General features: G+C 39.3%; 1 long non-coding RNA gene across 1 annotated transcript in view; it reads right to left on the reverse strand.

Annotated features, from left to right (window-relative positions):
• Positions 1-23,263, reverse strand: part of LOC136882273 (uncharacterized) — an 89,113-nt gene that overhangs the window by 65,125 nt on the left and 725 nt on the right. The gene's annotated exons all lie outside the window — the stretch shown is intronic.

Consider the following 23,263-nt stretch of genomic DNA (forward strand, 5'->3'; position numbering starts at 1 on the left):
AATGTTTGTTGGCAAGGTTAGTGTTCTCTGCATGTCAAAACTTGGCAGGGACAGTCCATTAATTTCACTTGCATTTCATTTCAGTTCATTAGACTTCAAGGATTTTCTGCACCCTCTTGATGAGCAAGCAACTTCATCTTCGGCATCACTATTGCTACCGTTTCTGGGAGAGTTTATAAAGTCGCAGAAGTTGCAAGTGTCTGTTTTCATTGTAGGTTAAGTTTGGAATATAATACTTGCTTATAGCACGAGAGAAACTGGATGAGAATATTCCTTCCTATATAGTTCATACATGACTGGATGGGTGACATGATGGGAGAATACTTTTTTCAGATCTGCAATAATGTAACTCATACTTAGGCAATTTATAATGTGCTCAAGAATTTCTGCCATCATATGATCAGATATTTCAGAATCTCCTGATTTACCTCTTATCTTTATTATTGTCCCTTGCTGTTTCTTGGCTTTAAGACGGTTAATGGGATCACCCGATATTCTAATTCTAAGTGTCTGGGTAAAGCACTGTTTTAAACACTGGTACTTCTAAGGTGCAAGTTTTTGTGAACAACCTACTTGCATCTTTTGTCCTCTTCCTCTTCACTTGGCTTACAATTACTTTAATAGCAATGTATAGAACTTGCCCTTCATATGGCAGGTTCCAAAAATGTCAAACTCATTTTTCCCCCATCTTCAAGACTTTCTTACGACATTCTGATCGGCAGTGAAAGTCTAATTGTCTTGGTTCAATGACTTTTCTTTGTTGGCTAATGTAAGATTCATTCTGCTGGCATCTTTTCATTCTTCTCTACTTTCATGTGGATGTTTTTTTTTTTTCATCCTATGGTCTACCAGTAAACAGTTTTGGTCATTGCATTCTGCAATATCACTGGTTTGTTTCACTGATAAGCTGGCAATTCAGTTACATTAATCTAATGATACTGTAGGAATGGGTCAGAAGTTTCAGTTAGAATGCTATGGGCTCTAATATTTGCATTATAAGCTGTACCTTCATTGTAATATCTACTTGGCTGGTTAGGAATACCAGTTACACTATTTGATGCCATCATTTCGGAAGATTCTGCACTATGACTTGTGTGTGGTGAATTAGTGCGTGGATGAAATTCACTACTATTATTCTCTATGGCAGTAGCACTGAGGTCACTTAAATTCACTAGAACAGAAGACAAATCACAGGCTTCAGTACTTGACTGCTCTGAAAAACAGTCAGTCCCGTGAAATGACAAAATCTGCCTCGTAGGGCAATTGAGCCGAGGTTATTTTCAGTTATGGAATAAAACTACCACCACAAACAGTTTATAGAGTATTTAGATCAGTCAAAACAGCTCCTAGCCTTAAGGTGTCAGCTTGAAGTGCATGGTGCTCGTGTCATTAACTTTTATTCCCTGTAAATAAAATATATCTGAAACTTCAGCCTGCCTATTGCAATTAACACTGAAAATAACTACTAAAGACATTGTGTTTGTATTCAGAGATTTTCTGCTAGTAATTAAATTAATGTGCTATTGTAATATAAAAAGTAATCTTGAAGACTTGCTGTGTATTCATGTGAAGTGTGTGAATCTTCACACTGATTCTCCTTCAGAAGCGAAGTAATTTTCTACGCTCTGCTTGCCGTGATGGGTACACACATTCAGTCCATGCAGAATATTTTCCCACGACATTAAAGACTGTAACAGAGAATAGATCTTTCGGCATGTAGCCGATTCGCAGGATATAAACTTCATGGTTTTGATCCGTATTGAATTATCACAATAATAAATGAATGTCGTAATGGTCCACCTTTTTCAGTACTATAATATGCAATATTACTGAATTACATTACTAAACTAGGGGCTAGTTTTGGCCTTGGCTGGCCATCTTTAGCCTAAAAGTAATACATCTAATAACTGAAATGTACAAACACTTAGTCTGACCCTTCATAAGATTGTAGTGGCATCACGCGACAATCCTTTTGGTGATCTTCCTCCAGGTGTGTGCTTTGGGCATGGCGACTTGCTTGCCGTAAGCTCATCCTGGTCAAATTCTTGATCTGGTCCATCCATCGTAATGGTGCACGTCCTCTAGGTCTTCAGCCTTCGGCTTTTCCCTCTACGATAAGCATTTCCATTGCCTCCTGTCTTCTGGCAATATGTCCAAAATATCAGAGTTGTTTTTGGTTGATAAGGGTCGACAGTCTTGTTCTGATGCCGAGCTGTTGCAGGATCGATTCATTAGTACGGTGTGCTGTCCATGGTATTCGCAGTAATCTCCGATAGCACCCCATTTCTAGAGCATCAATCCTGCGGCGATCCACCGTCTCCATCGTTCAAGTTTCTGCTGGATAGGTCGCGATAGGGAAGATCAGAGTTCGAACGAGGGTGAGCTGTGTCTTGGAAGTGATGGAGGTGTCCTTCCAGATGTAAGTTTTGCTGTTGCATTTCTCCCAATCACAATGCGCTTGTGGATCTCAGGTTCACGGTCTCCAGTATTTGTAACAATAGATCCTAGATACTCTAAGCGACTGACAACCTCAATCCGCAATTCTTTTTATGGCGGGTATGTTATTAAAACTGTCTACAATTGTCACTTTGGACTTTTTATTGTCGATTTCAAGACCATATTCTCTGCTTTGCTCATCTAACCTCCGCATGATGGCTTCTAGTTCATGATCATCTGTTGCAATTATCAGTGTCATCTGCATATCTGAGATTATTAATTTTCCTGCCACTAACTCTGATGCCGTCACTCCAGTCCTCGAGAATCTCCCTCAATGTACTCGCCGTATACATTAAATAGGAGAGGGAAAGGAATGCAACTTTGTTGCACTCCAGCACTAGTAGAAAAGATGTCTGAGAAGTCGCCATTAACTCTTACTGTCGCACAGAATTGACATAAAAACTAATGTACAAACACACAACATTAAAATCTGGAATGAACTATGTGTAAAAATCTGAAAAATAAATTAGGCTCTAAATTATTAGCATCTGGAGTATGCTCATCAGACTTTCTTGTATTAATATTTGCAGAATTGTTAGTTCCATCATTGGTAATCCTTGCAATTTCAGTTGCAAAACAAACTGGTAAATAATTCTGTAGTCAGATCAATCACCAAATCTACTCGAGTGGTGTTAGCAGTATGCAAGTCACTGTAAATAACCACCAGCTGACGCAGAATTGCTAGATGGTGTTTCCACATCAACCAACGTAAATAAAATGAAATGTTTCCGTAGTGCTTGTTAAAATCATTCTGAAATGCTGTTGGACATTGTCAGGATGGCACATGAAGACATGTTTAAAACTTACCATTCTCAGTTTGTGGCTGGTATAAATTCGCAATTCATTGCAGTGTCCATGAAGTTACTTATGCGGTGCTAGAAACAGACCTGGGCCTTGTCGATCACTTGTCTCCTCCAGTCTCTCGAAGCGGCCAGCCTTCTCCAGTTCCGTATTCTTAGTTTTCTCAAGTCCACCTCTACATTGTCCAGCCATCATAATCTTGGTCATCCCACTAAGCGCCTTCCCTCGGGCTTGGTGACTAACACCTTCCTTGGTATTACATAAAATCAGCTTCATGGTCCGTATCGCACTTCAATAGATTCACAATTAAGTATTTATTTATTTTCCACCTAGTCGACTAGGTGGAAAATAAATAAATACTTAATTGTGAACCTTCCTTGGTACTCGCTGTTCCTCCACTCGCTGCACATGTCCCAACCACAAAGAGTTCATACAGCTCTTTGTTGGTCCTAATTCTCCAGCCACCCTTCTCGGATACAGCACCATATATATCTTCAACACTTTACATTACCATGCACCCAAAGTATTCCTAATTTGTTGTGTAATTTTCCATGTTTCCAATCTGTACATAACTACAGGTTTTATAATTGTTCTATGCACTGTCAACTTCAGCTGCCTTGAGATGTTTGACGATCACAAGAGGTTATGGAAACTAACAGCATTTGTTGCCTGCCATTATTCTTGCCTTAATCTACTGGTACCACATGATCTTCCTTTACTATTCCTCCTAAATACTTGAACTGCTTTACTCTTTCAAACCCTTCAGTTCAAACTGCTCTATCCCTCTCAACCTGGTTTTATTTGTGGTGTTGATCATGTGTTTTGTTTTCTTCTTACTTATAACCAAGCCCAATCTAGCCGCTTTTCTTTCCAGAACGGTGTACTTCTCCACCAGGTACTTTCTATTCCTCCCAAGCATGGCTGTATCGTCTGCAAAGGCCATACTCTGGGACGATCTGTTGAATATAGTGCCATCTAATCTGCTTGGCAGTTTGCGCATGATCCCATCCAGTGCCAGATTAAAGAGTGTGATATACAGAATCTCCTTGTGTTAGTCCTCGATTGCTTGGAAAATTATTGGTATATCTGCCGTTTGCTTTTATTTTGCAACTGGTGTTGCTTAAAGAGTCATTTTCACAAGTCTTGCTAATTTTGGTGGTATTCCCAAATCCTGTAACACCATAACAACCCCGTCCGTTGTTGCTCTTTCCTCGGGTATTCTTCTATAGTGGCTTCAGCATATTGTCGTAGTCTCTTGTTCAATATCCTAGCAAATACTTTGTATGCTATTCCTCTATGATTATTACACTTTGTTCTATCACTTTATATATTGGTACAATAATGGCTGTGTTCCAGTTTGTTGGCATTACCTCTTATCAATCGATGCATTTCCTTTAATAACTCTATACCACCATACTTCATATGTTTTCTCCCACAGCTCTATTATTTCTCTTTTTTTAACAAGTTGTTTTACGTCACATCGACACAGGTTTTACGGTGACAATAAAACAAGAAAGGGCTAGGAGTGGGAAGGAAGCGGCCATGGCCTTAAGGTACAGCCCCAGCATTTGCCTGGTGTGAAAATGGAAAACCACAGAAAACCACTTTCAGGGCTGCCGACAGTGGGATTCAAACCCACTATCTCCCGAATATTGGCTGCACTTAAAGAGACTTCAGCTATCGAGCTCGGTTATTATTTCTCAACTCATTTATAGCTTCAGTTACCTCTTCCAACGTTGGTTCTTCATAGCTGTCCTGTTCCCCTTATTCCTCATCTTCCTACTCCTGGGTTTCATCCTACTGCAGCAATTCTTGGAAGTATTCTTCCCATCTTCCAGTAATTCTAATTTCATTACTGATCTTTCCTCCTTTGTCCCTGCATATTGTTGTACGGGGCTGCCATCCCTGTTTTATCTCCTTTATACCTCTAAACATTCTTTGTATGTCCTTTTCGTTCCTACATTCTTCAATGTCTTTCAGTTTGTTTTCCCCAAATTCGCTTTATCCATCTACACAGTTTTACTTTCCTTCATAGTTCTGTCTGGCGGCCCATGTATCCTTTCGAAGTATCATCTTCCTTGCACTATTTCATTCTATTGCCTTCTCACATTACTCATCGTACCACTCCTTTCTCTTATCTCCGTTTTCCTGAACCAGCTTGGAGTCTAGTTTTTCCCGTATTGCTTTTTCCATTTTTTCTCACTGTATCTCTGGGCTTTCCTCCTCAACAGTTATCACTAATTGCTTCTTTCATTCCTCTTTCCTTTTCATCAGTGCTGATTCTAGTTACATCATACTTTTTATACCTTTCTACTTTGTTACAGATGGTTGTCGATATCCTCTGTCTGAACTTGACCACCACCATATAGTGGTCTGATTGAGCATCTGCCCCTCTCATCACCCTAACATCCCTTGTATCTGTGCCATGCCTTCTTTGAGTAAGCACATGATCTGACTGGTTCCATTCGGTGATGTCCAAGTTCCTTTATGTATATCCTTATGTGGGAAAATAGTGCTGCTTATGGTGAGATTTTGCTTACCACAAAATGAACCAGCCTTGTTCCGTTATCATTGAACTTGTGTAAACTATACTTTCCCACATTTGACCGATACATGGTTTCCCTTCCAATCTTAGCATTCATATCTCCTAGAATCACTTTCACATCATTTTCAGCAATTGTATCATACGAGTGTTCCAGCTGATCATAAAAGGACTAACCTCATCAGTCGTTTCTTCTGTTTGAGCAGGAGCACAGATCAATGTCATATTGAATTCCATTTTAACTCTCAATATGCATATCCTGCCATTAATTGGTTCTTCACCTTATATACTCTGTACAAGGAAGCCTATTCCAAAATTAGCTGTCCTCCCACCACCACTACTACTACAAAAAATTGTCTAGTCCCCCTTAATCAACTGAGCAAGTTTCCTTCCACCTAATCTCCTGCAAAGCTGCTATTCCTATCTGGTACTGAGTTGATCTTTCACATTCCTGAAAGCTCCTGCTTTTTTTAAACTCAGTACATTCCACATAGCCATTCTTACATTAGTCTGTGTCCATTGCTTGGTCGTTGCCATTGAGACTCCAGATTCTACATGTGCTTGACATTTTCGTTACTACTTTTTTTTTTTTTACATAGCTGAGAAGTCACCCCTGCGCACAACCCCAACAGGGGGTCTGTCCCTTCACAGCCTGTTGGGTGGCTGCCTTTTCTGTTGGGGATGTTCCCCTTAGCCTTTGAGGATCCCTCTTCCAACAAGGCAGTAGATTGCTACTGTTAACCTCAGTTGCTAGGTTCCCCTTCAGCCAGTTCCACTGTACCAATAAATTTTATTTCCACCTTCACTGTCATTGAGGTCTTTACCATAAACCTGGTTACTCCCAAGGCAAGCAACCCAAGGTTTTTTAAAGAGGTGTTACTCTATCACTCACCACTGGTCCTGACTTGTGACAGGCAGAGCCTGGCTTCCTCAACAGAGGTTGGGGTGTCCATGAAGTTAACCTGAATAATTATAGATAAAATTGGATAAAATTAATGAAATGAAGGAGAAAGAGTGTTAGTAAAATGGCATAGGTTATATAAGACCTTCCGCACGTGTGGTACGTGGCGTATTGTGCATCTCATACTAACTGTTGAGATTCAAAGGAAAAGGGGCGGGGCAAGGAGAGAGATGCGGGGCAAGGTCCAAGGAGAGGTGGAGGGGAAGGGGGAATTAAGGCGGAGCCGAAGGATGTGGGAAAAGAGATGGCTGCCGAGTAAACTTGTTGCGAATATTACAATAAACTTGTTGGTTTGAAGTTTCTAAAAATGGAAATTAAGTCAAATAGGATATTTGGCTTTTCTGAAATGTCATTAAGATTATGATTCAGGTTTAAAATATTGATCTGTATGTATGAAGCAGCTTTCAGTAATGTTAAGGAGGGGTCCTTTGTTGATTGAGAATTTCCATATCTTGTTTTATGTCAATTTGTGATTATAGTCATGCATATGCTGTCCTACAGCTGAAAATTTATTGTACTTCAGGGCGTTGATGTGTTCCAAGTACCCTATATTAAAATAAGAATCCAACAAACTTAAGCAGACCCTCAAGAATAATTCACATCATGACAGATCAAGAAAATTGAATTAATATGAACCCAGGTTTACCCACCGCCAAAGCCCTCCCAAAGATACACAAAACCGGCGTCCCCATTTGCCCAATCATTAATTATAGACAGAGTGTTCTATTAAGCATCACAATTAATTCAAAGATTTTTATTTAACAAATGTAAAAAACTAAAGAATTGATCGATAAATTAAAAATTTAACATTAAATTCAATCATTCTCTCCACATATTTGATATTGTAAACATGTATCTTAGCATACAAATCTCCAAGGTATACCCCATCATTCAAAACAATTTAAATACAGCAGCCTAGGTATATTAAAAATACAGGATTTCATGTCTATGCTTAAATTAGTTATAAGCAACAATTATTTCACTTTCGATAATATTTATCAACAAGAAGGTTTGGCTATGGTATTGCTGACCTCTGGTATCTTAACCAAGATTTACTTGGATTTTTTGGAACACACCAAAATTGATAACTTTGACAACATCCTTTTCTGGGCAAGACAGTATGTAGACGACACCATAGTATGGATGAGAGCATCAGAGACTCTGCTATCACCCTCATTAATCTAACGTTGACCCACATAAAATTCACACTTGAGTCCGAAACTGCACGGAAAATTAATGTTTTAGACTTAACCATTATCAGGCACCCAAGCTACGTAAGTTATAAGATTGTCAGCAAACCCACCCAAACAGTCACTACAATCCATCAAGATTATTCACACCCCCAAATTCACAAATGAGCAATGTCCAACAGCGTGGTGTACCGAGCCTTCAATGTTTCAATGTAAAAGAGACCTTCAAAATGAGTTGAACACCATTCGTAACATAGCTAAATGTAATGGATACTGTACCGGGAGGTACACCTGCCCCCTTCATTTAAATGAAGCGCTGTGGAAAATGCCATCTTAAGTCTAAAACTCTCAACAACTAGCGCAAGAAGTTGCGACTTTTCTCTACAGATGTCTACCAAAAAACTTATGTCCTCTAGTGTGAAGAGGAACTGTTAAAATCCTAAAGTAATTTTTTATTTTAAGGTTTACTTCACTGAGTTTATTCTTTGTTTTCGGTATGTTAAAATTGTCAATACTTTAATCTCTTCCTGCCAACTTAAGTTGTTGGCCAATAGAATTTTTTGTATTTTTCAGCCAATTACATTTATCTTGTAACTATAATTACCCAATGGAAATTGGAGGTGTGTGTGGCCTTAGCCCAGAGCTCTCTAGAACCTTCCTATCGGGTGTAAAACCTGGCACATTTGACCAGGCTGTCTTACTCATCGCTCCAGTTCAGTGTTTGTGGTTATTAAGGAGGCGAGAGCCTCATCCATTATCAAGCAGACCAGCAGCTCAGGTAATGGCACTCCTATAGCTAGCTGGAGGGGAAGGTTTACGATCTTTAACTATGTAATTTCCTAAAATGTAACTTTCAAACTAGTCAAAAGAACTTAGCCAAAATTTGGGAATAGAGTGATACCCTGTTGAGTTCCCTATCAACTTGACTCAGGTGACTGACTTTTATAACTTAAATTTTCTCCATCTAGTCATTTCAGTAGTATAACTTCAGGCCAGAAGCCCAAATAGGGTTTTATCTTTTAATTGCAAATTTCAAGGAGTGCAAGTGTCTCCCTCCACTTCATTTTGATTTTTGGGCCAGTAACTAACCTGTTTTTTTTTCCACAAAGGCCCGGTAGATTTGAGTATTCGACACCCCTTTGAAATTCTGTTTCATTCTGTGTAAATATGTTAAGACTTTAGCATCTAAGACAGTAAATACTGTTGGAATTGTAAAATGTAGATTGTGCCTTTGATAGGCCTGGACATTTTTTTTTGAAAATGTAAAGTTTAGAGCAAAGATGCTCTGGGTGTTAATGTAAATATTGGAAGGCTGCAATGGTGTAAAGTTTGGGGAATAGTCTCCTAGACTCCTAGTTAATTTTGTGGGACAAAAGGTGCTCTGGAAACACTGTATATCTTGAATACTCTAAACAAAATTGGAAGGAACATCAATGACTTTTTTGAAAGGAGCCACAGCACTCATTGGAGAGTGTATAATTAGTCAGCCTCAAGCTCAAGGTGGTGGTTATTCAATATTCTAAAAGTGTTACCCATCTTATGATCTTTTGTGAAGTCATTTCAAAAAAAAAAAGAGCTGAGAAAGAAATATAACCATAATTTTAGAGTTTTAAGTCAATCTTCTGATTGTCCTATCTTGACTCATTCATGCCCGCACCTTCTTTCACCTCTGTCCACCACGGAATCCCCGGAACAGATACCCTGTTTCTTTATTGAAAAAATGAAGAATCAATGTAAATATCACCCCTCTACCACTTTGAAAAAAGACAAACAAAACAACTCCCTTTCTATCTTTATGTTCAACGAGCAAATTTACAAAGTCACCAACATCATTAAAAAGCACGATGTAAAAGTTGTTTTCGAAACCAACAATAAGAATACACAAGTCTTACATAATGCCACATCCATAAACAAGTTCAATAGTTTTTCAAAATCAGGAATATACAGGATTATTTACAACAGTTCTTACGTCTGACAGACCGGAAGGAATTTTAATATAAGGTACTAGGAACACATCAATGCCCTGAAGGACAAATTTTCAGCTGTATGACAGCATATGCATGACTAATCACAAATTCACAGACAAAACAAATATGGACATTCTCAAAATCAACAAAGGACCCCTACTTAACATTACTGAAAGCTGCTTCATACGTATAGATCAATATTTTAAACCGAATCAATCTTAATAACATTTCAGAAAAGCCAAATATCCTATTTGACCTACTTCCCATTTTTAGAAACTTCAAACGAACAAGTCAATTCAGTTTTTCATAATATTCACAGCACCTTTCCTCAGCAGCCATCTCTTTTCCCCACATCCTTCGGCCCCGCCTTAATTCCCCCTTTTAAAGTTAATTTTTTTCAATAAAGAAACTTATCTGTTCCGGGATTCCGTGGTGGACAGAGGTGAAAGAAGGTGCGGGCATGAATGAGTCAAGATAGGACAATCATGAGATTGACTTAAAACTCTAAAATTATGGTTATATTTGATGATGATGATGATGCTTGTTTAAAGGGGCCTAACATCGAGGTCATCGGCCCCTAATGGTACGAAATGAAATGACAAAAAATTCAAAAAATCCACTGACCAAAAGAAATAAAAATGTCATGAAAAATGAATGGATGGACATGAACCCAAAAAACAACAAAAACAAACAAGAAACAAACAAACAAAAGAACAGTGGATCTGACTCAAAACGGTCATAAATAATAGTATTACTGACAAAGGGACCACTTATAAAGCACAGTCCTGAATCGATTATGCTCGATGTCTAAAGGGGTCCAAAAACCAGGTCTACGGCCCCTCGGTATGGTACAAGTCACGAGTACAGTAGAACCATGATATTTCTCGAGCTGCGGTACTAATCAAAGGTAGCGTAAACTCACGGTGTTCCAAGCATTAAGGTACTACTCACAAGTATTGTACGTCGTAAAGGTAAATCAGACCTATGGTGTTTCTCACACAATGGCGCCACTCAGAGCCAACGCAAACGGATGAGGTTCCTCACCTAGGTGTACTAATCACGGGCGCCGGCATTCCCGTGGTGTTCCTCACATAGTGGGTACTAATCACTGGCAACGCAGACCCACGGTGTCGCTCACACGGGTACAACTCACAGGCAACGCCCAGACCTGTGGTGTTGGACACGGGCATGACTCACGGGTACTGGAAACCCACACTGAACCCCCCCTCGAGTGCTACGAATCACAAGAATATGGAGTTGATGATGATTGATGATTGTTGTTTAAAGGGGCCTAACATCTAGGTCATCGGCCCCTAATGGTACAAAATGAGACGAAATGGAATGACATTAAAAATCTAAAATTCTCCACTGACCAGAATTCAAAAACGTGAGAACGAAGAATGAATGGATGGACATGAATTTAAAACAATCAGTGGTTGCGACCCGCAATGTCTCACATTCACATAAACAGACGTGACAATATCGTATTACTGACCAAGGGACTACTGCTATAGCAGAACACGGAATCTATTATCCGTGCAGTCAAAAGGGGGTCCTAAATCGCAGTTATCGGCCCCTCATAACGGTACTGATCGCTGTCAGAATAGAACCATGGTATGTGTTCTGTTGCGGTACTAATCAAAAGTAGCAGACACTTGTGGCATTCCACACATTATTGTACTACTCAGAGCTTATGAAATTCGACATAATACAGACCTATGCTTTTCTCACTTTGCGGCGCCATTTACAGGCAACGCAAACCTATGGTGTTCATCACATAAGAGTACTAACCACAGGGACCTCTCCCTATCCCGTGGTGTTCCTCATATAGTGGGTACTAATCATAGGCAAGGCAGAACCATGGTAGCTATCATCCCATGGTCCTGCTCATATGGTGGTACTAATCACAGGTACTGCAAAAGCCGACCGCGCGGTGCTCCTGTGTGCTACTGATCACAAACCAATTTCGTACCTAATGTAGTGGTACTACGCACAAGTAAAAGCAACCCTTAGTGTTCTCCGCGTGGTGGTATTAATCACAAGTAGTTTCATGGTTCCAATTTAAACATCCCTTGGTCGCCCCTTTTAGTCGCCTCTCACGACAGGCAGGGGATACCGTGGGTGTATTATTCGCCTGCCTCCCCCACCCACAGGGGGTGTGTGTTTGGTCCGCGAGAGGTATTTTATTTCCCTCAAGTCCGCCGGCAAGCCGGTTAGGACCCCCCTATCCGCCACCTGGGACGCGCCACGTGGGAGTTTCACCTCTCCCCCTGCTACGCCAGCGTAGAAGGTTCGTGGATGGTTATATTTCTTCTCAGCTCTTTGTATTGGAAAGGTGGAACATCTTTCTCTTTAGCATTGTTAATTCCCCCTTGCCCTCCATCCCCCTCTCCTTTCCCTGACCTTTCCCCTTGCCCCCCCCCCCCCCCCTTTTCCTTTGAATCTCACAACCGTTAGTATGAGGCACCCAACAATACACCACGCACCACATGCTGCAACGAGGAACCTATGCCATTTGACTAACTTTCTCTCCCTCCCTTCTATTCATTAATTTTATCCAATTTTATCTATCATTTATTCAGGTTAACTTCATGGACACGGCAGTGAATTGCAAATTTATACCAGCCACAAATTAAGAATGTGTCATTTTTAAACATATCTTCATGTGCCGTCCTGACAATGTCCAACAGCATTTCAGCACGATTTTAACAAGCACTACAGGAACATTACATTTTATTTACGTTGGTTGATGTGGAAACACCATCTAGCAGTTCTGAGTCAGCTGGTCTAGTGACGTCTAGTAGCTTGCATACTGCTAACACCACTCAAGTAGATTTGGTGATTGATGATCTGACTACAGAATCAACATTTACCAGTTTCTGTTTTGCAATTGAAATTGTAATGATTAGCAGTGATGGAACTAACAATTCTGTGAATATTAATACAAGAAAGAGTAGACGAGTATACTCCAGATTTAGAGCCTAATTTACTTTTCAGATTCACACATAGTTCATCCTAGATTTTAATGTCAATTTGTGTGTACATTCGTTCAGGTTCGAGGGTTGGAACTTAAAATAGTGGCAACACTGCTGTGGAGATTTTATGCAATGGAATCTAATATTGTCGCTGATACCACATGGTTGCATATCTACCTTACCTCAGAGCAAATGGACTAGCCCTTCCCACATCACCTGCGTGTGCACAAGCGAGAAAGTCATTTGTGAACTAGCGGTCTAACGAAACGTCACTATGTTTTCCAAATAGGAACAATGGAGTTGAATGGAGTAATGTGCCAGAGGTCGTACAGCATGACAGTGTCAAGGTCGTCCAAGAGGCTTGCGAGGAATCTGCATACGACTGCTTCACATCCTGAAGGAATGCTTAGGAATGTGAAAAATAGCATAATGATTGGCATACTTTCTTGAATAAAATTGCTGTATCCACCTATTCAATACAATTATATTTTGTAGCAATTAAATTCTTCATTAAATATTAACACTAGTTAGGGACATGTTTTGCCCTAGTTTTGGGCATCTTCAGCCTAATATTAATCTTAAGGTCAAATCTTAAATCTAGTAACATTGAAACTTAATACTAAAATTAATATCAAATACTAAATACAATGGTCTTATGCTTATTACATATTTACATAGTTTACAATATGTACATTAACTAAATGCCAGAATTTGTGAAAAAAGGAAGCAATAAAATATTTTATTTTACAATGACTAGAAAACATTTGAGACATCAGGATGAAAGTTTATGCAAATGTGTACGTATTGGCTAGAGATTGATCACAGCGTGAATTGGGGCTTTTCCAATTTTATGGTGAACATTAGATTGAAGGTTTTACAGCCGGTTAGTTCAAAGGCAGTTATGGTCATTATCTTAAGTATATTGTTGCAAAACCAGAACCGTGGTTAAAGTCGAAGGTGTTGGATTTGACTTTAGAAAGAAGCATGGTTTGATGGTAATGTTTAATAGGTTAATGCATGTATGTTGGAAACATCGTTGGTATTGTTCATTGGTGCTCATCTGATAATTTTTTTAAAATATTGTGCCATTCTTGTCGATTAATGTTCCCATTGGTGCAGTGTTCAACCTTGGGAGGATCGTCTTTAACCACGGTTCCGGTTTTGCAACAATATACTCAAGATAATGACCATAACCACCTTTGAACGAACCAGCTGTGAATCCTTCAATCTAATGTTCACTATAAAATTGGAAAAGCCCCAATTCACGCTGTGATCAATCTCTAGCCAGTACATACACATTTGCATAAACTTTCATCCAGACGTCTCAAATGTTTTCTAGTCATTGTAAAATAAAATATTTTATTGCTTCCTTTTTTTTCACAAATTCTGGCATTTAGTTAATGTACATATTGTAAACTATGTAAATATGTAATAAGCATGTTATTATTTGATATTAATTTAAGTTTAATATTAAAGTTCCAATGTTAATAGATTTAAGACTTGACCTTAAGATTAGTTTTAGGATGAAGATGCCCAAAACTAGGGTGAAACATGTCCCTAACTAGTGTTTATATTTCATGTAGAATTTAACCGCTACAAAATATAACTGTATTGAATAGGTGGATACAGCAATTTTATTCAAGAAAGAATACTTAAGTATCTTCAATATGGAACAAAATGAGATTACTTGTAATCATGATGGGTTCCGCATGATTTGACAGAAATGCACAAATGGTTGCGTTACGACAGTGCTAAGATGCACTTTGAGTGCTATGAACACGAAGGAAAGACTTTCTTATGCCGTATCATAACCCTGGATAAGACATGGGCCAAATCGTACAAGCCAAAACCGAAACGCCAATCGAACTAATTGAGTCAGTATGGGTGACCACGAAAGTCGAAAATTTGTCAGAGCCCCAGTATGGTGAAAGTTATGGTGATCCTCGTGTACATACCTCCACGGCAGACCGTCAATGCACCACCTGCGACCCGCTTTGAGAAAGAAGCGGCAACAGTTTCTGCAGAATCCACCCATCATTTTGCACGACAATGCTCGGGCGCATACAGCGCAAGCTGTGGTTGATTTGTTCGGTGGATGGGACTGGGAAGTACTGTACCGTCCCCCATACTCCCCGGACTTAAGTCCTTGTGACTTCGATTTGATTCTGAAGATGAGGGAACCACTTCGTGGCATTCACTTCAGAACTGTTGCAGTCTACCGCTCCATTCGCACCATCAACAGAACAGGCTCTGCTAAAGGTATACTACAACTTCCACATCGCTGGGAACGGGTTATACACAACCCTGGTGATTACATTGAAGGGCAGTAAAAGTTGCTAACATGTAACTCTTGTATCTGTTGTAAATAAATAGTTGCCACTATTTAAGTTCCAACCTTCGTATTAAATATATTACATTAAGCTGAAGATGGCCAGCCAAGGCTGAAACTAGTCTAGTTTAGAAATGTAATTCAATAATATTGCATAATATAGTATTGAAAAAGGTGGACCATTACAATTATTGTTACAGCCAATTATCGCCTAACACTATAGAGTCTGGGAGTCTTAAGTGACAAACTTTCGCTTAGCCGTTTCATGCACAACTAGTCATGACATTTGTAAGAATCTGCTAGCCGACTGATGCAAAACTCCTAACCCAAGATAAAAGGGATGGCTCTCAGAATTTACTAAAATATTAACATTGTAATAAAGGACATCAATGTACAAGGAATATGTAATTACCGACCGTACAAACTAGTTGGTGCTAAAATCACGATTTCCAATAATTGGCACTTAGCCAGTTAATGCATAACGCCGTCCAATTATAATAATTATGGATGGTCTAGTGAAAAGGGCAAACCCATTCAAAAGAATAGGAAATCTGTTGAAGTCTCAAGAGTTCATGGGGAGGAGAAAAATGAGAAGTTACACTCTAGGAAGTGGAGATGGTAAACTTACATTATCAAAGCAGCAGGAACAGATGAAATTAAGCCTGAAGTAGTGAAATATAATGGGAAAGACGAGACTTTTTTACTATTTGCTTTAATGTTGCACAGACAGATCTTGGGCTGCAGTAACAGTAACAGTTCTTGGATCTACTGAAAGGTATAAAGTGACAAAAGTATTTATTTTGATGGAAATGGTAAGAAGATATTTGGCCTATCCCCACAAGGTCATCTTTGCTGAAAGGCTGCAAACTAACATTTTGGAATTTGGAAGAAACAAGTGAATAGCAGGAGGATACCCTGAATGGAATGAGTCACAAACAATGTTCTCAAAAGAATAAATGAGACATGTACCTTGGCTGAAACCTTGAACAAAAGAAATAGCTTCATCATTCTGACTAGTACATCACCCTTTTAGAAGAGAAAATGGAAGGCAGGATGAAAGGAAGACCTAGGGTGCAATTAACGAACACTGAAGGCAAGCACACCTATTGCCACTAGAAGCTGTTGGCCAAAGAACTGAAACGCTTTGAAGATGTCCGTGGCGTATGCTGGGATCAAGACGTGGGCTACCACTAGACTTAGGTTACTTTTTTTTTATGGTTTAGTGAACTTCAAGCCTTAAGAGTCTGCTGCCAATAACCACTGGAGTAGCCTGCTCTGTTGTCAAGGCTGCTTTACAAGCTACTGCCCTGGCCTCTTAGTGTCAACACCTCATCAGTGGAGAATGTAGCCTAAGATTTAGCAAATTAAAACCCAGCTTTGTGGCTAAATGGATAGAATGCTTGCTTTTGGTCCAATGGCCCCAGCTCAAGTTTCAAAATCAACCCCTCATACTCCCCTGCCTTGAGAACTGGTGTTTATGAAGTCTTCACCATTAATTTCATCCTCATTAGGTAAACACGAAGCCTATACAGATGGCATACATTAGTATTAAGCATTACCAGTGGTCATACCCATTATTAACTGGTCTGTTAGCTTCCTCGAGAGATCAGTTGTGTCTGACCCTTGATCATCGGTTCTATTCCGACTAACAAAACACTAAATCTTAAGACTGCATTTCATTTTAACAGATTTACCTACAAAAAGAAAAATATTACTCTAATAACAGCATCCCTACAAGGATGTAGAAGTAAAATGAAATGAAATACCACTACTCTTATCTATATAATCAAGTCAAATATGAGGTAGGAAATATATACAATGAGCAACAGTAGCAGTGGCGATCTGACTGAGTAAAGCCTAGCACACCTATTGCAATATCAGTCTCCGATGCCTTGCTCTCAGAAATATGTGCAACTGTTTTTCTCATTGCTTTTAAGTTTTATAAATGGAACTGTGTTAGATGCTTATATTATGTGCTTTAGATTTCCATCATTCTCATTAGAGGTTTGGGCTTACCGATAGCCTTCGTAGCCCTCAGAATACACCACTGGAAGACTTGCATGTTACCCACCAACCTTGGGGTTGAGAAGGAATGAAATCTCTAGATGCAGCTGTACACAAAATGGCCTCAGTGGAAGAGTTGTGGTAGGTTACCTTTGAGAATAATGGACTTAAGTCATGGAGAGTCGAGTAATAGAGGGAAACAAAAGAGACTATGATAAGACTATGGTGAGGAGAAATGCTAGCTTCTCCAATAAGTGTTACGTCTAAGGTGACTCAGGGTAGCGTTATTGGGCCAATTATTTTCACACTTTCCGTGAATGATATGCGTGATTAGATAAAATCAGAAGTGTGCCCCTTTGCTGATTGCATCATATACCTGGAGAATAAAGACCGAGGAGGACAAACTATTGCTTCAGAAGGATGTAGATACAATTTAAAAATGGCTGCATGAAAATCAAATTAAAATTCACAGTGGAAAAAGCAAGATATTGTGTTTCATTAAAAAGAAAATGACAGGAAAGAGCAATTACAAGATTGGAGGGGAAAGAGTTGAAGTTTAAAGTTTAGAAAAGAAACTGGTCAGACCAAGTGGAAAATGTAGTTAAATCCTGGAGATGGTTACATTTTATTATGCAGAATCTCAAGAAAGCTGATTCTGGTGCCAAAAGTAAAACTTAAATGCTTGGCAAGACCGATTCTATGGATCGGTGTGCTGGGATCTGTACAGGGTGGATTTAATAAATTCCCTAGAATAAGTTCAAAGAAGAGCAATGCATTTCATAACCGGGAATAGGAGGAATACCATTGAATCTAGAGCTCGCCTGTGTGGTCTTCATAAGAGCTATACGGGAAGGGCTGCCTGGAGTAGTATTAGGAATAGGTTGGAACCTCCCTCATACTTATCGAGAAACGATCATAAGCATAAAATTAGGGCCAGAAACCAGCATATGGACGTGGGCAAGTTTTCCTTCGTAAAGAGGACCATAAGGGATTGGAATCAATTACCTGCAGCAGTCTAATAGATTTCCTTCCACTATCAAGTCATTTAAGACCATGAGGGCTTGTGAAAAGTAAAAGTTGTAAATTACGGACACTGAATTTGGGATTTTCTGCTTGGTTTAGATAGTGAAACTAGTAGTTTTTTGTGGTATTCTCTTTCCAGGGAATTTCTTGTTGTACTCATGTTGGGTAATTACCAGAGCCCAGATTTCCATGCAAATGCATGTTTTAAAATGAGCTTGTTACACTTTTCAAACTTTGTATGGCTTGACAATTCCAAATAACCTTCCTTTTTCCATGCATGTTTGCATGTTTTGGCCTTTTTAGGAGAAAAGGCATGCACGATGCATAATTTGAAGATTTTGGATTTAAGAGCAAATATCTGGACTTAATATTGCATAATATGACTTTTCTTCTGAATTTGGCACATATATAATGTTAACTTGTACGATAGTGCCTTTTATGAATGTTGAGTGTGCAGAATATGGGACCATTTTTTCACATTATTCAGCATGTCTATTATTGAGGGACTGAGAGAATGTATTCCTGGCATCCTAGGTATGTTACAACCAAAGTTAGTACATACGGTAGAGGTCCTATAATCCAATTAACCAAGCACTTGGTTATCTGTTGCTCAAGTAAACAATGACGTAAGCCGGAAGTTCCTACATAGAGCTAATTCTTTGGGACAATTGCTATTGCTATAAATTTAACCTTCAATTGTCCATTACTCATTGATGGATCATTTGTTCTATGTTTGATGAACAAAAAACTCACTTCTGTGATGCTGCATTAATGAGATAGCAGCTTACAAACCTTGGGTTTGCACTGAACCCTGGAATTTCCTACCCGAAACTCACTCTTCACACGTTTTTATTATCGCAGCAGGCAATCGTTACTAGTTATTGAGGACATTGAAAAGTATCCGCAATCAACGCATGGACAAGTAGCTGTAGCAGCTAGAGATAGTTCGAACAAAGCGATCCGTTCAAATCCTGGCTTTGAATTCATGAAGCTTATACAATGCATTGTGGTGAAAATGCAAAAGACTTGCAATTTGACTTCACTTTGTCCCAAATGTCTTCATTTAAGTATGCGCCTGTCACTTCTTGCGACGTAGAAAGATCATTTTCTGTGATGGTTAATATGCTGACAAAACTGAGCAGCTTAAATCATGACAATTTAGAGAAATTAAAGTAGTTGTACAATGTTTCAAAAGGAACTGAATTTTGATGGTGCATATTTTCCAGTATATTGTGCACATTTTGCCTTATAATGCATGAATGCATGCATATTTTGAGATTTGATAGTGCATGGAAATCAGGGCTCTAGTAATTACCAATGTTTTAAACTTTATTATCACTTGTAATGTTAAGCTAGTAGTGATGATGCTTGTTTAAAGGGGCCTAACATCGAGGTCATCGGCCCCTAATGGTACGAAATGAGACGAAATGGAATGACAAATTAAAAGCCCAAAATTCTCCACTGACCAGAAATCAAAACATGACGAAGAATGGATGGATGGATATGAATTTAAATCAATCAGTGGATGCCACCCGCAATACCTTATATTCATAGAAACTGACGGAAAAACAATAGGATTACTGACCAAGGGACTGCTGCTAGAGCATAATGCTGAATCGAGGATGCTTGCAGTCTAAAGGGGGTCCAAATTCCAAGTTATTGGCCCCTCATAACGGTACTTATCACTAGGAAAGCAGAACCATGGTATTTGTCATGTTGCGGTACTAATCAAAAGTAGCAGAGACTCGCGGTATTCCACACATTATGGTACTACTCACAGGTTATGAAATTCGACATATAATACAGACCTATGGTGTTTCTCACATTGCGGCACCATTTACACGCAACGCAACCCTATGGTGTTCATCACATAAGAGTACTAACCACAGGGACCTTCCGTTATCCCGTGGTGTTCCTCATATAGTGGGTACTAATCATAGGCAAGGCAGAACCATGGTAGCTATCATCCCATGGTCCTGCTCATATGGTGCTCCTGTGTGCTACTAATCACAAACCTATTTCGTACCTAATATAGTGGTACTTCGCGCAAGTAAAAGCGACCCTTGGTGTTCTCCGCATGGTGGTACTGATTGCAAGTAGTTTCATAGTCCTAATACAATCATCCCTTGGTCGCCCCTTTTAGTCGCCTCTCACAACAGGCAGGGGATACCGTAGGTGTATTATTCATCTGCCTCCCCCACCAACAGGGGGTAGTGTGTTTGGTCCGCAAGAGGTACTTTATTTCCCTCAAGTCCGCCGGCAAGCCGGTCAGGACCCCCCTATCCGCCACCTGGAAGTACCGCCTCTCCCCGTAGCAGGTTCGTGGAAGCTAGTAGCAAGTTCAACCTATAGTATAATAAGCCGTAGTGTTATGGACTGGCAGTCGTCATCCCGAGCTGGTGCAGCTCTTTTCAGCCACACTCCCAATGGAGGTGAGCTACATGTACCATTTTAACCAGCCCTCGTGCCATTCTTAAATTTCTGGCAGTACCATGAATCGAACCAGGGCCCCTGAGGTCGGCAGCTAATAGTCTTAACCGTTACACTACCAACACGGACACTGGAAATACTTAAAAAGTTGTGTATGAAATTTTACACGATGATGCTGGATTTAGAATGTTAAACTGATATTTCTTGCAATATTTTATTTTCATGGAATTGTTTGTTGCTGGGTAAATGTTAACTTTATTATTACACAAGTGTAAGTGACCACTGCCACTGGAATATTTCCTATTTGTGAAGTATTTGTTAATAAAAGAAAGACTGTTCCTAATGATTTAAAGATGAGGACTATGAAACTAAACAGGGCCACATGGCTGGTTACAAAGAGGATTTTAGGGGTGTTTAATTCAGAGATTTTCAGAATGAACATTGCATGACCTGAATTGTGGGACCATGGTAATGAAAATCTTACACCCTTCACAGGCCCATAGGAAGTTCGATAAAATTTAGGAAATTCCCATTATGTTTTATATATACTCAAAAGATATCTGACCGCACTCTCAGTTGACCACATAGGACCGGAAGACAAAAAGGCTTCTTTCCATCAAAGAGAAGTTCTTAAACAATGGGTAACAACCCTGAATTACTCTAATATGTAATATATGCACATGTATTAAAAATTGAAAGGAACAAAAATACAAATGTGTGGATAACATTGACAAAGAATCTTTCAGAACCATAACAGATAGTCATGTTAATCCCACACAATCACTGGATTCACATAATTCAGACTTAGTTTCTGCCAATAATAATAATAATAATAATAATAATAAATTATAATTATAGCAACTGGTGACTTAACATTTCACATATTTGTTAAGTGTATCAAAACAAGCAAATTTCACTTTTGCCCGAGATGTTTGAAGCTTTATTACAACAATCAAGAAATTTGTAAAAATGCGAAATAAAGAAAATCTTCACTTAACAGATAGTATTTTGATATACAAGTGATTATGGATGGTTAGGAGGAAATTAAACTACATTAGAACACAGCTAAAAGAATATACAGAACTAAAAATACAGCAAGTTACTGTACGGTATATTAGAAATTTCGCTTGCGATTTGATAGTGAATTTTACAATAACCCTTCGTATTCCGCGCAACGAATTTCCGTAGCTCTAACTGCGTCCTTGCGCATGTCCGAACCGAAATTTTAACGAAAAAACGCAAAAGTTAAGTTTCATTCACAAGAGTAGATACCGGTATTCTGTTTATGAACATGCTCGAAAAGTTAACAAAACGGCGTGTTCGTTAACAGCCAAAAATGTCCATGAACATAGTCTGTTTAGGCGCCATCGGAGAGTACCGGTCTAAAAAACAGTAGGCCTATTTAAACTTATTTAGTTCACTTTAATTTCCGTGCAAAAATCAAAATGTGTCTAGCCCACCTTGTGACCATGACAGTTAATATTACATGGTTTGCCACCGTGGTTTGTTAGTTCCAATCCAAAAAGGTCTGAAAATTCATCAGAATGTTGACCGGCAGGGTAGAAGTCTCATGACGATGTTGCGTGCCAATTCCAAACCTCTCCTCAGTGTTCGGAATATGGAGTGAGGGCATACGACGCTGGATGTAGCCTTGAGCAGACACCTTGGTACCGGTACTATTTGACTATTTACTATTTACTATTTTACGCAATGTGCTGGTACCGGGTTCCACCCTCTCCCTACTATCATTGTGTACAGTACGTGAACCTTTTCTTGAGCATAAGTTCCCATTCAGCACTATGGAGCTCAGGCCTCAAGAAAAGGTTCGCGTACTGTATGTGTATCACGACATCCATCTCCTCTGATTAGGCTGACGTCCATAGGGGCTTCCGGTCGTCAAAACTTACGATATCCCCTTTGCTTGCTACGAAGATTCATCTCGCTTCATACCGGTACCAGACCCATTCTAGATTCTACTGAAACGTCTCACGTCCCAATTTTTCTCACAAGGAAACGTAGGTAAGGTCCCTTTTAAGAGTTTGAATGGGGAAGAAAAGTTGAATATAACTTGCCGAACAGTGAATGCAAATACTCGTAGCATTTTTCTACTACCTATATACTTTTCCTTATCCGCGATCTGTAAATACCCTATAATATTTATTCACACTTCCGCAGCTAAGGGAATTTGAAAACTGTATGGAAACGTGCGGAATGCGGGTGGTACTTCGACAGGCATTTTTCTTAGCAACAAACTCCAATTTTTAGCGTATTCGCCGAGAGATTAATTCTTAGAATATATGAGGTGCATCCTACATCAATTTACGGCACTCCGTAACAAGAGCTACAGTCTGGAGTTGTTTATTAATCTGTAATCTTAAGAGGGAAATATACGTAAGCCTCAAACGTGTTTTGTAATACATGTTGGCCTAACATTAGGTCAGATTCTCCGGTATTCTAAACAAGGACCTAAAAATTGGAGGACGAAAAGGTACTAAGGATACAAAATGAATACTTTATGTTCTGGGATCTAACTGCCGGTAGGTAC

Source organism: Anabrus simplex, chromosome 10 (genome assembly GCF_040414725.1).
Source record: "Anabrus simplex isolate iqAnaSimp1 chromosome 10, ASM4041472v1, whole genome shotgun sequence".
NCBI lineage: Eukaryota > Metazoa > Arthropoda > Insecta > Orthoptera > Tettigoniidae > Anabrus > Anabrus simplex.